We start from the raw sequence: 13,240 nt of genomic DNA, 5'->3' as shown, positions 1-13,240 counted from the left end.
TAGAAGCAATGCCCGATGCCTCTTTCCCATCATGCTCTCCTGTTCTCTACTTACCGCTTGCAGTTGCATAAGGCCCTGCTAAGCCCCTCTCACGTCTCTGTGCTAGGGACTGACTGAGCCCAGGGCTTCACTAGTGAGCAGCTCATCACTGAGCTGCCTCTACCTCCTTGGCCTCTCTCTGGCTGTGTGATGTCGGGCTCAGCCTTCTGCTCCTTCCAGCTTCAGCACTTAGCTCCCAGGTCACAAATGAAGAGACACAGAGACATTCCTCCCACTCCCACATGTGGCAGCCATAGAGGCCTCATTGCCCATGGCCAGCCTACTCTCTGCTCCTGGAAATGAGAATCTCTACCTCTTCTGCAGAGGGCTGGCTTCTAGACCCTCGCGGAAATTCTCCCAAGAAAGCGGCTGTTCCACAGGAGCATGTCAGCTAGCTCAGGAGTCTACAACTGCTCCAAATCTCCTCCCCCTCCCTTCAGCCAACAAATTGGGAGCCTTCTCCTTGTCACATAGCTAACCATCACCACTTTTAATCTGCCCCCGAGTGTGTGTGTGTGTGTGTGTGTGTCTAACAGGGTCTTACTGTGTTGCCCAAGCTGGCACCGGAACTATATAGCTCAGACAGGTCTCCAACTCATGATCCCCCTGCTTCAGCATCCTGATCATGCTTTATATCAAAACCAAAACAGCTACAAAGCCACACACAAAACCCTCACAGACAAAAGCATAAAACAATATGAAAACAGGAAACCAGTCAATCAAACTGCAGCACCAAAGGGTGGCAGACCCACAGAAGTAAAAAGAATCACTCCTTACAAACTGTTATGGTTTGAGTAAAATGTCCCTCATAGGTTTGTGTGTTGAATGCTTGATTCCAAGTTGGTGTTTTGGAAGACAGAAGTAGCTGATCACATTTCCACTCACACGCAGGAATCACACCCAGAGAGAACAGGAAATGACTCGAGGCTATTGGTTCTAGTTAGGGTTGTATTCCTCTAAAGAGACACCATGACCAAGGCAACTCTATTATAAAGGCAAACATTTCATTGGGGCTGGCTTACAGTTTCAGAGATTCAGTCCATTATCATCATGACAGGAAGCATGGCAGTGTGCAGGCAGACATGGTGCCGGAGAAGGAGCTGAGAGTTCTACATCTTAAATCAAAAGCAACCTTCTTTTGCAGGCTGTCTTCTGCACTGCGTGGAACTTGAGCACTAGGAGACCCCAAAGCCCGCCTACATCAGCGACACACTTCCTCCAACAAGGCCACGCCTCCTTGTAGTGCCACTTCTCATGGGCCAAGCCTATTCAAACCACCACACTATTAAACCCTCAAAGCCCACACCCAATGGAGAAGGCTCTACCTGTAGGTTTTATAACTTTCCCAGACAGTTTCACCAGCTGGAGAGCAGGTGTTAAAATACATGAGTCTGTGGGGTCCATTTCTCATCCAAATCCCTTTACCCACTCAGTGACGAGCCAGCGTGCCTCACAACTACCAAATCCTGGATTTCCCCCTCTGAGTCTTCAGTCTGCATCAGCCCAGCCTGACCCTGGCACACATGCACCTTAGGATATCAGCCATATTCCAACCCCAAAAGATTAGGACTATGCCTCTGCTCACTTCAACAATGAGCAATCAGCGTTTGAAGTGTACCTGGTTGTCATTGAAACACACTGTAAGAGTCAAACTTGTATCAGACTAGAAGCCTTAGTATAAAAAGGAAGAACATAAAATGTCTCAGTAATTTTTTATAAGAATTATACAGCTAAATGGTATTTTAGATATATTGGGTTAAATAAAATATATTAATTTCACTGGTTTCTTTTTCATGTTAAGATGGGTACTAAAGGATTTTAAGTTATGTAAATGGTTAACCTTATGCTTCCCTTGAGCTTTGATCTAAAAGTTCAGAATTCTATTCCCCCTGAGCTGCTCCCTTGCTGGGTGTGGTGGTTTGAATGCTTGGCCATAGGGAACAGCACCATTAGGAGGTGTGGCTTTATTGGAGGAGGTGTGGTCTCGTTGGAGAAGGTGTGGCCTTATTGGAGGAGGTGTGTCACTACTTATGCTCAGGCCCTGCCTAGTGATGAAGAGAGCCTCCTCCTGGCTGCCTTCTGGAAGACAGTCTGTTCCTGCTTCCTTTAGATTAAGATGTAGAAGTCTTGGTTCCTGCAGTACCACATCTGCCTGCATGATGCATGCACACTTCCCACTATGATGATAATGGACTGAAACTCTGAAACTACAAGTCAGCCCCAATTAAATGGTGTCTTTTATGGGCGGTGGTGGCACACGCCTGTAATCCCAGCACTCTGGGAGGCAGAGGCAGGCAGATCTCTGAGTTCGAGGCCAGCCTGGTCTACAGAGTGAGTTCTAGGACAGCCAGGGCTACACAGAGAAACCCTGTCTCGAAAAAAACCAAACCCCAAAAAAACCCAAAAAAACCCCTCCCCCCCCAAAAAAAGAGTAGTCTTGGTCATGGTGTCTCTTCTCAGCAATGGAAACTCCAACTAAGACACTGGGCATCTCAGAATTATTACCTTCTATGGGCCGTTTCCTAGAGGAGATGCTGGGGGTCTGTGAGCATCTCTCTCAGTGCACTGGAGGTCCTTGCCAAGTTGTACCTTGCTATCCCAGATTGAATCCCACGCCCCTCTGTCTTTCACTTTCAACACTAAACATGCTGACTATTCAAGCCTGCCTCTGTCTGACAGCTGACAGCTCTGCTGATGGTGTTCCTAGCCTATCATTGCTTTGGGGACAAGAAGGTATCTCAAGTGAGGACAAAACCCCGTGACAGCCAAGGACCTGTATTCCCCTAGAAATCCCACTCTGGAGAGGTCTCTTGAAGAGAGGCACCCTGAAGTGTTAGCTTTTCTGTCATTGTCAAGGGGCTGGGCCTAGAGTCCAGCTCCTCTCTCTGTTGTCTGTGTGACAAGAACAGACAGTAAGGAGGCTGGACCTGACCAGTTCAGTCTCCTCAGTTTGAAGCACCCCCTCGCACCCACCTTGGCTCTGGACTATTTGGGCTTTGCTCCTGCTCTCCTCAACCCTTCTCCTGCCTTGAGAGACACTTAGAGACACTTGGTCTCAAGTCTAGACCAAGAATGACATTAACCAGTCCTGTTTATTGAATGCTGAGTGTGTGCCAGACATTGAAGTCCTCTATGCATATCTCAGTTAAATCAGTTCATCAACCCTGTGGAGCAAGTCCTAGGACCACCCCCAGCCTACCCCAGAGGAGGCCGAAGCTTAGAAAATAGCCGTATTTTGCCTGAAATTATAAACTAACACACACACACACACACACACACACAGAGAGAGAGAGAGAGAGAGAGAGAGAGAGAGAGAGAGAGAGAGAGAGAGCTGGGACTCAGGCCTTATCAGACTCCAAAGCCATGCTAAAAATGCTACAATATTGTCGAGTGTATTCAAAACTTAAAATTCAATGAGTGGTATACAGACATTTTTCCTCCCCAAAATTAACAAAGTAGCATTAAGATGACCCCTGCAGCCCTGAGCCTGCCTTCCCTTGCCTAACTCTTCCAAAGGTAACCACTGCTTACCCATTTTGCTTTGTTTTGTAGCACTGGGGATTGAACCCACGGCTGTCCCCATGCTAAGCAAGCGCTCTACCACTAAGCTACAGCCCTAGCCCCTGCCTATGCATGATGCTATATGTTCACTCACAGACCCACATTTAGATCTTTGAGTGTTTTCTGGTTTTTGTTTGTGACACACACTGCATCATGTTAATACTTGTGGTTTTTGGATGCTATTCCCCACTCTCACTTGTATCTTAAAGATCTTTCTATGTAAGTAGATATGGACTGACTTAGTCATTGTCTCCTACATGCTAAGCATGTACTCATTATATCAGTGAGCTACATTTCCAGCCCATTTTTTCCAGCCCATTTTAAAAACAATTAAATTTATCATTATTATTATTATTATTATTATTATTGTGGGTGTATGTGTGTGTGATGTGGGTCATGGGAGGGAACACGTCACAGGATTCATGATGCTAATGTGAAAGTCGGAGGACAATTTTGTAGAGTTGGTTCTATTCTTCTACCTTCACGTGAGTTCTGGGGACCAAACTCTGGCGCCAAGACTTGCCCAGCAAGCACCTTTAGCCACGGATCCACCTCGCTGGCCCCCATTATACTGTAGTAACCGTAGAATCAAGCACCACCAATTTCCACAGCGTTGTCTGAACACCCTTATCAGCCTGGCATCCATCTACAGGCTTTGCACAGATCTGAACGTCTGCTGTGGAGATGGATGTCTGCGCCTCCTGGGCCATGGCGATTGTGCATTTACATTTTGATCAACACGGACGCGTTGCTTTTGAAAAGGCCTCTGCTTCCTCTGACACTCAGTGAGATGCCAATCTTCCTACGAGTTCGGCAGATGTAGGAATCCCCGCCAGCCTTTCCACCCTATTTCTCTGTCTTAGGACCCTCATACCTTAAATTTCCTGCTTTTCTGCTACTGTGACCACCTCATTTTCCTAGAGGGAGGGGTGTCTATCCCCCTGGATGAAAAGTTGCCCCCTACAATGAGATCTGGAGACGGTCACCAGCAGCCACTGTTTAATATGTATTGGGAGCCTGCTGCGTGCTGGGCCCACACAGCAACCAAGACGACCTTTGGGAAGGAAACCTACAGTGATTTGAAGGCACAGATTACTTAATAAAAAGCGACAGCCCCATCAGAGGCCACAGGGGCTCCACAACAGCCTCATCAGGGGCCACGGGGGCGTCGCTGATTCCCTGGACGGCTGTACACCACTGGTGAAGCAGGTGGGGGTGTGTCCCCCCTCTGAGAAGCTACATTAAGAAGGCAGCTGGTCTCCTACAGGACGTCTGTGCGATTCGATGGGGCTCATCACTTTCCGGTCTATGAGCAATTAAATTGCACCAGGAAGCCCTGCATCCTTACATCATCCCCTAACGACTTTGGGCTGCGGGAGTTGGATGCAAAGAACCCGCATCCACATCAGTGCGCAACTGGCCAAGTCTCACCTTGTTTCAAGGGCCAAACATTCAGCGCAGTTCCAATTTGTCCCCCTGCCAAGACCAGAAAGCAGCTGGCTTTGTCCCCGCACCTCTGGCGTTAGGCACCCTTTGAACCCACAGAACGGCTTGCAGCTTGAGGATACAGCCGCCCGCGCCTTTCTTTTTTTCCCTCCGACTCTGACACCTTCAACCCTGCCCACTCTCACTCCTGCTCGCCCCCCTTCCCCGCCCTAAAGACTTTTGTTTTCTGCAAGTCCCATCCCAGGGCCTGTCAGATTGCATTTTTTATTGCATGGAGACAAAAAGCCATCTGGAGGCCCTGGTCTACTGACTGCCGTTCCCAGGGTCTCCTGGCAGGCCTCCGATTAAGAGTTACCCCCCACCACCAGCCCTCACTCTTTATTTTTTAACCCCTCCCTGCCCCCTCCTCAGAGCTGGTGCCTTTGTCCCTCTGCTTTCCTCCTCGCCCTGTCACTGAGGTCCGGCTACCTTGTCTTGGTGGAACAATGCGGGCTGTCAGCTTTTATTAAGCGAGCTGAGAAAAGCGCCGTGATTTCAGGTGGCTGAACGCTTACAAATTCTGCCTTTCAGTCTACCAACCCGGAGTTTCTTTCCTGGTTGCCAATAGACTTTTTTTTAGGGGGTAAGGGGGAGAGGGGTTGCTACTATTCCTCTCTGCTTCTCTTCTTCTCAAACCATCAGCTCCAAAACTAAGCAACCGGTGAGAGCCTTTGCAAGGTCATTTAGCCAAGGACACAGCACAGGTGAAGATCGGCTGCAACAGCCCTGTAGGAAAGCTAGTCTCCGAACGCCTGGAGGGTGGAGGGATCTGAAAAGCAAGAGAGGCTGCCTCCCCCCTCACCTCCCCTACACTACAGTCTGGGCGGGGTCCCAGTCTCATGTTTGCAGTTAAGGATCCCTGCAAGTGTGAGCATGCACACTTGAAGGTTGAAACTCAAGCTCAAGAGATGGCTAGACTCCAGGTGAGCAGAGGACCGGCCTCAAGTGTAAGGCACATAAAACTCTGCTTATGGGCGTGAACGTACCCGGCACAAAGTGAGCTCCGCCCGGACACAAAGTGACAAGGGAGTGTCCCTGTCAGGAATGTCGGGAGCCAGTGTATTAGAGGAAGCCTGGCAGACAGCAAGTCCCAGTGTAGGTTTCAAGCTGTTAAGTATGGACCCTGTCCTGTGGGAGCCATGTGGCCTGGGATCGGAGTGGTCTCGGCCGACTGTATCCATTTCAAAGAGCTCATAGGAAGACTGAGAGAGAGAGGTTGGCGGAAAGCTTCAAGTATCACACTTGGTTCACAGGACATAGGCAATCAGCGCTGGCAAATTGGTTACCGTCTCTCACCAGGCTCTGGGGTCCAGGCCCCCTCCTGCCTTAATTCTTGCTTGGTAGTGATCTATAATAATCCACTGTTGCAGCCAGGCAGTGGTGGCGCACGCCTTTAATCCCAGCACTTGGGAGGCAGAGGCAGGCAGATTTCTGAGTTTGAGGCCAGCCTGGTCTACAGAGTGAGTTCCAGGACAACCAGGCTACACTGAAACCCTGTCTCAAACAAAACAAAACAAAACAAAACAAAAACAACAAAATCCATGGTTGCTTCCTGAGAGGGAATGCTCATTCTCAGGGACCAGTTCCCCCATAGGAGGATGGGGCTGAGATCCCCACATGTGAAGGCATGCGTCCTCTACAGCCATTTCCCCTTGGATGGCTTCAGGTAGAAAAAAAAAATCCAAAATGGTGTTCTGAAGCAGAAAGCAGCCAGGCTTTCAATGCTGGGTTCCAGATCTGCTCCAAAGAGGGAGGCAATCTCACTTAAAGAACCCAGCAATTGGCCTTTAGATCAGAGGCTTGAACAGAAGCTTAAAGCACAAACTTATCCATTGTTCTCTCCTCTCAGGTAACGTGAACCTGAATTTGGCCTCCGGCACTGGAGGAGACACTCCACATGAGAGTCACTAAGAGTCACGTGGTGAATGTCAGTCCAAGGATGAAGGCTGGCTCCAGCTTCCTAGAGGCTCCGAGGTCGAGGTGGGATGGAGAAAGCTCCCAGATCCTGATCACACACATTTGCCACTGAATTCTCAAAAGTCCTGTGAAGTAGGTTTTATTACCCTCATTTTACACAAGAATAAATGGAGACTCAGAGAGTTTAAGAAACTAGCCCAAGGCCTTGGAGCCAAGTGAGGAGTCAGGATATGTCCCGGAATCTATCAAAGCACCAAACCCAGGCCTGTCACTCCACACCAGTGTCTCCAGCGGCCTTTAATTAATCACCTAATAAAGGCAGGCACGATGCCTGTCAAGTTTCACCAACAGTTAATATCGCCCCACTTTCACAAACGATCAACCAGCCTGACCGAGATGCTACATGCAGGATTCCTCCCCCCCCCCCCCACACGGCAGAATTGCTTTGAGGCCCCACCTCCCACTAATGATCAGAAGCAGCCTCAGGGAGCAATCCTTTTTAAAAATGAAGCTGTCTCAGACTTGCAGTGGACAAATATGGCCAGAGCTGTCTCACAAATCTTTCTTCAAGAACCACATGGTGGATGTGTTGCCAGTACTGATGTTGCTGACTAATTTGGGGGCCTGCGGGCCTGTGCGGCTCTGCTCTGAAATAAAACAAGGAACTTTCCTTGTTTCCCATAAAATTACAGTAGGAAACCAAGGTGGTCTGCACAGGCCTTGGGAAGTGATTAGAGGGACCCGGTCTGTGAGTAAACATGGATTTTCACATGTTCCTGCCTGCTATAGAAAAATACCCCCTCCCCAATCTCTGGATCTTATGTTAATTTGTCCTAAAATTAACATAAGATCCAGAGATCGTCGGGTTTGTAGAGAGATGGCTCAGTAGTTATGAGCACTGACTGCTCTTCCAGAGGTCCTGAGTTCAATTCCCAGCATCTACATACTGGCTCACAACCATCCATAATGGGATTCGAAACCTTCTTCTAGTGTGTCTGAAGACAGTGACAGTGTACTAACATGTGTAAAATAAATAAATAAGTCTAAAATATTGAAATAATTGGACCAGAATGATTCCTCTCTGCGACCCCATCCTTCTCTCCCTCCAGTCTTACAGTACTCAGCATCGAACCCAGGACCTCGAGTGTGCTAAACGAATGCTGTTCCGCTGAGCCACGTGCTGCTGAGCCGTGTCCTCAGCCTTTTCTCACTTTATTTTGAGACAGGGTCTTGCTGTGTTGAGGCTGACCTCAAACTCTAGATCTTCCTTTGCTTTCTGAATGTTGTGATTATAAGCATGAAACCGTATGTTCGGTCTGAAGCACAACAGTCTCTGAGGTTCTTTTATGGTGTGTGTGTGTGTGTGTGTGTGTGTGTGTGTGTGTGTGTGTGTGTGTTATGTCTGGGTCTGGGTCTATGACTGTGTGTGCACACACATACACGTGCACATGCTCAGGCACTTGGGTAGCCAAGCACATATGTAAGCATGTATGTAGAGGGCAGAGACAGATGTTGGGCATCTTCCTCAATAGATGGCTCTTCCACATTATTTACTGAGACCGTGTCTTCCAGTCAGAACCAGAGCTCGCCAATAGCAAGTCTTTCAACCATTGAGCAATCCCAGTCCCAAGCTAAGGGTCTTTCAGATTCAAGTGCCTGTATCTAAAGTTGTGTCTTCTTACCAGATGCCTCTGAAGATGAAATACAACTGTTTTGTGACTCGGGACCCTCTCTGTTCAAGGCCAATTTTGGTCTTCACAGCCATCTCTCTAGGTAGATATTTTCACCATTTTAAAATGAAGCTGAGATTTCTGTCTGAGGTCACATAGCTAGTAAATGGCAGAGTTGGACTTTGGAAGGCCCAGGCCCTTGCTGTAGCCACACTGGTTATATACTTACATCTACTGGAAAAGGCCACAGAGCAGCCTTCTGTTCCTGACCCTAGACTTTATAGAGATCTCTACCCACTGAGAATCACTCAGAACTTGTTTGCCAAATGGGAAAACTAAATGAATAAAATATCAAAGATAGAGCCACCAGCCATCAGGTGGTCTCTAATTGGTCCCTTCTCTTATTCCACAGTCCCATTTAAAGGTGAGAACGTTCAGGCCCCACATGAAGGTGTGAAGTCTAGACTTCCCTGTTAATTTTTACCACTTTTGTTACCCCTGAATGAATGGACCTGCTGATCGATCACACCTGGGCTTGTATGTTCAGGGCTGGAACAGACAGGTCTGTGCTGGGAGTCTGAGTCCGGCCTCTCTCTAGCTGTATGACCTCTGTGATCACTAGCTGGTAAAGTGTGTGTGTGTGTGTGTGTGTGTTTGACTAAGTTGCCAACACTTAAAAAGTATTCACATAAAACTTAACTGTCCCAAACCTCATGTGCCCTGGCGGATTGACAGGCTGGAATCCCTACAGTGCGTCAGGAAGCAGCTGATGAGAAGGATGCTCACCACAGCCTCTCTTGCTCTTTTTCTGGAGCCCTGCCTCTGTGTTAGGCTTTTCTCTGGATTCTCATTCTTCTTGGCCTGGAAGGCATCTACAGAGGTAGCCTTTGTTCCTCTGGTCACTAGGTCCTGGGCCTTAAGGGACTCATCTGAATGTCTCCTGGGCTTCAGGCCTCCCCTTGGGCTGGGAGACTGAGGGTGCAGTGGGGAGCTGGGTTCTGGAGTCCACTCTGTTGTAAGGCTCATTGGGGAGGCTGGGAGGAAGTTTGGAAACATTTCACACTGATCTGGTCCCAGGTCTACACTGGGTCTCTCTCAACAGCAGAGGTTCTCAACCTTTCTGTTGCTGTGACCCTTTAATACAGTTCCTCATGTTATTATGACCCTCCCCTCCATAAAATTACTTCTGTTGCTACTTCCCAGCTGTAGTTTTGCTACTGTTTGCCAGAGGGGATGTGACTCACAGGTTGAGAGGCACTGCTCTAGGAAGCCATGGGTACCGGTGATGGATGGGTGGGTGGATCCCCGCCTGCCTTCTGGGGGCCTGTCTGTTTCTTCTCACAGAGTCCCTGCTTTTCAGAGATTAATTGTTGTCAAATACAAGTTATTTCTAATCCTTTCAGGACCCATTTAATCCTTCTGCTTTATTTTATCTTTTTTTTTTTTTTAAATAAAGTCACCAAGGCTTTTTAAAAAATTTTGTTTTGTGGATTTGCCAGTGATTGTCCAGTTTGACAAATTGGATTCTTAAAGCCGATTCTCTGAAGGAAAGGATGCAATGTGACAAAACAAGAGACAGCTCATCCTCAAACCGGGAGGATAGATAAATAATAATAATAAAAAAATAACAGCAACCCTATTCTCCAGGCTTCCTGTGACCCACAGGGTGTCTGTCTCAGTTGTCACTGATAATCTAATCTTTCTAGCGTAGGTGAGGAACAGGACAATGGCGACCCAGCCAGGCTGTGGGTGTGATAGGCCTCTGATTAATAGGACTGTCCAATAAGCCCCCACCCCCAGGAAGATGATTAATGACGTTTGACGTGAACTCTGCCCTCCCCCAGTGGGAAGAGGGAGGACGGATATCTGTTCACACAGAATGGCTCGTCCTGAAGGGTTGATTGATTTCTAAGGCTTTGTTCCTAAGAGGCTGTGTCCAGGGAGGGGCCTGGCACCTTTGTGGTGTGTGGGCTTTGCCTAGCCGGATGGGACTGTGTTTACACTTCTCCTGGAGACCAGCCTTTTTGTCGCCTTAGAGCCCTGGGTTACATAAGCGGCACGGCCCTCAACCGCCGCTGCTGAGTTGATGTTCCCAGTCAGTGTGGTCATTCTGACTTCTCCATACCATAGAAGCCCGACAAGGCATTCTGTAAGGGACAAGCTGGGCTTCTGAGTCCTTCTGGGATAGCCACTCCATCTTCTGGGTTTATAAGGGTATAGGCTGGGTGGGAGTGTCTAGTCTTTAGGTCCAGCTTAGATGCCCCCAAGCAGAGTAACTAGAGCAAACCTGAGGCTTGTGACCCCCCTTTGGCAAACCTCTCTCTAAGACTATTTGCATTATGCTTCATTACAGTAGCAAAATTACAGTTATAAAATAGCAATGAAAATAATTTTATGTCAGAGAGTTGTCACAATACGAGGGACCATATTAAAGGGTCACAGCATCAGGAAGACTGAGACCCACTGGGAGGAGTTCATGAATGGACGCCTAGCTGGCTTCCACATGACATCCAGAGGGTAGGAGGTTGTCTGCCTGACCTCAGGGATATCCATATAGACAAGGTTGTGCTAGCTACTTTGTGGTTGTTGCAAACAATATACACCGTAGTGACCTACGGGGTAAAGGTTTTATTTCAGCTTGCAGTTGAAAAGGATGTGGTCCATCACCATGATGAAGGCCTGGGCCAGGAGACTGAGGGAAGCATCCTAAATCAAGAAGCAGAAAGAGATGAATATCTGTTTTTAGTTCTCTTGGTAGTTAGCCTGCAACCCCCGCATACAGATTGGCACTGCCCCACACTCAGGGTCAGACAGGTTAACTTTTCTGGATATGTCATCACAGACATGCTCAGAAGTGTGTTTCCATGGTAACCGTGCATCCAAACAAGTTGACAGTGCCAATTAATTATCACAACCACCTCATACTTGGCAGTAATGGGGTCTTCTTAGCTTAGCTTTCTGGAAAATTTTCCAAATTTTCTCCCTTTAAGAAGACTAGGGGGATCCTTTGAATGTTTCTTTCTGGTTATTGGCTTTTTTATTTCTCTTTAAAAAGATGTATTTAAGTTTTAAAAACATTTTAATTTGTGTGTGTGTGTGTGTGTGTGTGTGTGTGTGTGTATGTGTGTGTGTACATGACTGCAGGTGCTCTTGGAGGCCAGAAGAGGACATCAGACTCTGCTGAGCTGGGCTCACAGGCCTGGCGTGGGTCCCAGGAACCAAACTCAGGTCCTCTACAAGAATATTATGTACTCTTTAACTGTTGAGCCAGTTTTACTTATTTTTAATTATGTGTATGTGTCTTCTGGTGCCCACAGAGACCAGAGAAGACTGTTAGAAGCCCTGCTGCTGGAGTTCCAGGGAGATATGAGCCACCAGACATGGGTGCTGGGAACCAAATTCTGGTGCTTTGGAAGAACAAACGCTCTCAACCACTGAGTTATCTCTCTAAGCCCCTTCCCCACCCCACCCCCATTTACATGTATTTAGCAGTGTGTATGCATGCATGTTATATGTAAGTACACTATAGCTGTCTTCAGACACAGCAGAAGAAGGTGTCATATCCCATTACAGATGGTTGTGGGCCACCATGTGGTTGCTGGGAATTGAACTCAGGACCTTTGGAAGGGCAGTCAGTGCTCTTAACTGCTGAGCCATCTCTCCAGCCCCTAGAATGCCAGTTTTAATCCAAGACCACACAAAGGGAGAAACAAAGGTGACTTAACTGCTGAGTCATCTCTCCCTCTTCCTTACTGGGGACACACTGTGATCAGCTGCCCCGGGCTTCCCTACCATGGTGGCTACGCTTAAAATAAACTCACACACAAAAATGTTTTTGTTGTTTTTGTTTTTGTTTTTATTTGGTTTTTTTGAGATAGGGTTTCTCTGTATAGCCCTGGCTGTCCTGGAACTCACTCTGTAGACCAGTCTGGCCTCGGACTCAGAAATCGCCTGCCTCTGCCTCCCAGAGTGCTGAGATTACAGGCGTGTGCCACCTCTGCCCGGCTCACAAAATTGTTTTTAAACCTTAAATAAATCTTTTAAAAGAGAAATAAAAAAGCCAATAACTAGAAAGAAACAATCAAAGGATCCCCCTAGTCTTCCTAAAGGGAGAAAATCAAGCTCACCGTTAGCTACCCAAAGACTTCAAGGCAGGCCTGGGATATGTGAGACTCTGTCTCACATAAACTCTATAGCCATCGGCATCCCAACAGTGGATGTGGTGTTTCCAGTGTACATCTCCGTAGTGAAGCTTCAGAGACGCTTCAGAGCCACCAGGCCAGGGGTGGCCAGCCAGGCTCTTCAGCCCAGATGCGTTAGCTTCTTGAGCCTCAATGCAGAAGCTACATTTCGCCCATCTCCCATTCAGACCTAGCCTAAGACTAAAACCCTATGAAATATTTAAACCCCAGTGCCACCTCTGCTGTGGGGTCCAAGACAGCAGGATTGTCACCTGCACATGCTGACCAGCCACCCTGGAGATGGCTCAGCACGATGATGTTCTGTCAGCTGAGGTGTGACGTGTGGAAGGCATCTGGTGGTTTAAAAGTATATCGTCAGAAGTGAGG

Source organism: Apodemus sylvaticus, chromosome 10, assembly GCF_947179515.1.
Source record: "Apodemus sylvaticus chromosome 10, mApoSyl1.1, whole genome shotgun sequence".
NCBI lineage: Eukaryota > Metazoa > Chordata > Mammalia > Rodentia > Muridae > Apodemus > Apodemus sylvaticus.
The sequence above is the reverse complement of the archived record's forward strand: the minus strand, read 5'-3'. Positions refer to the sequence as shown.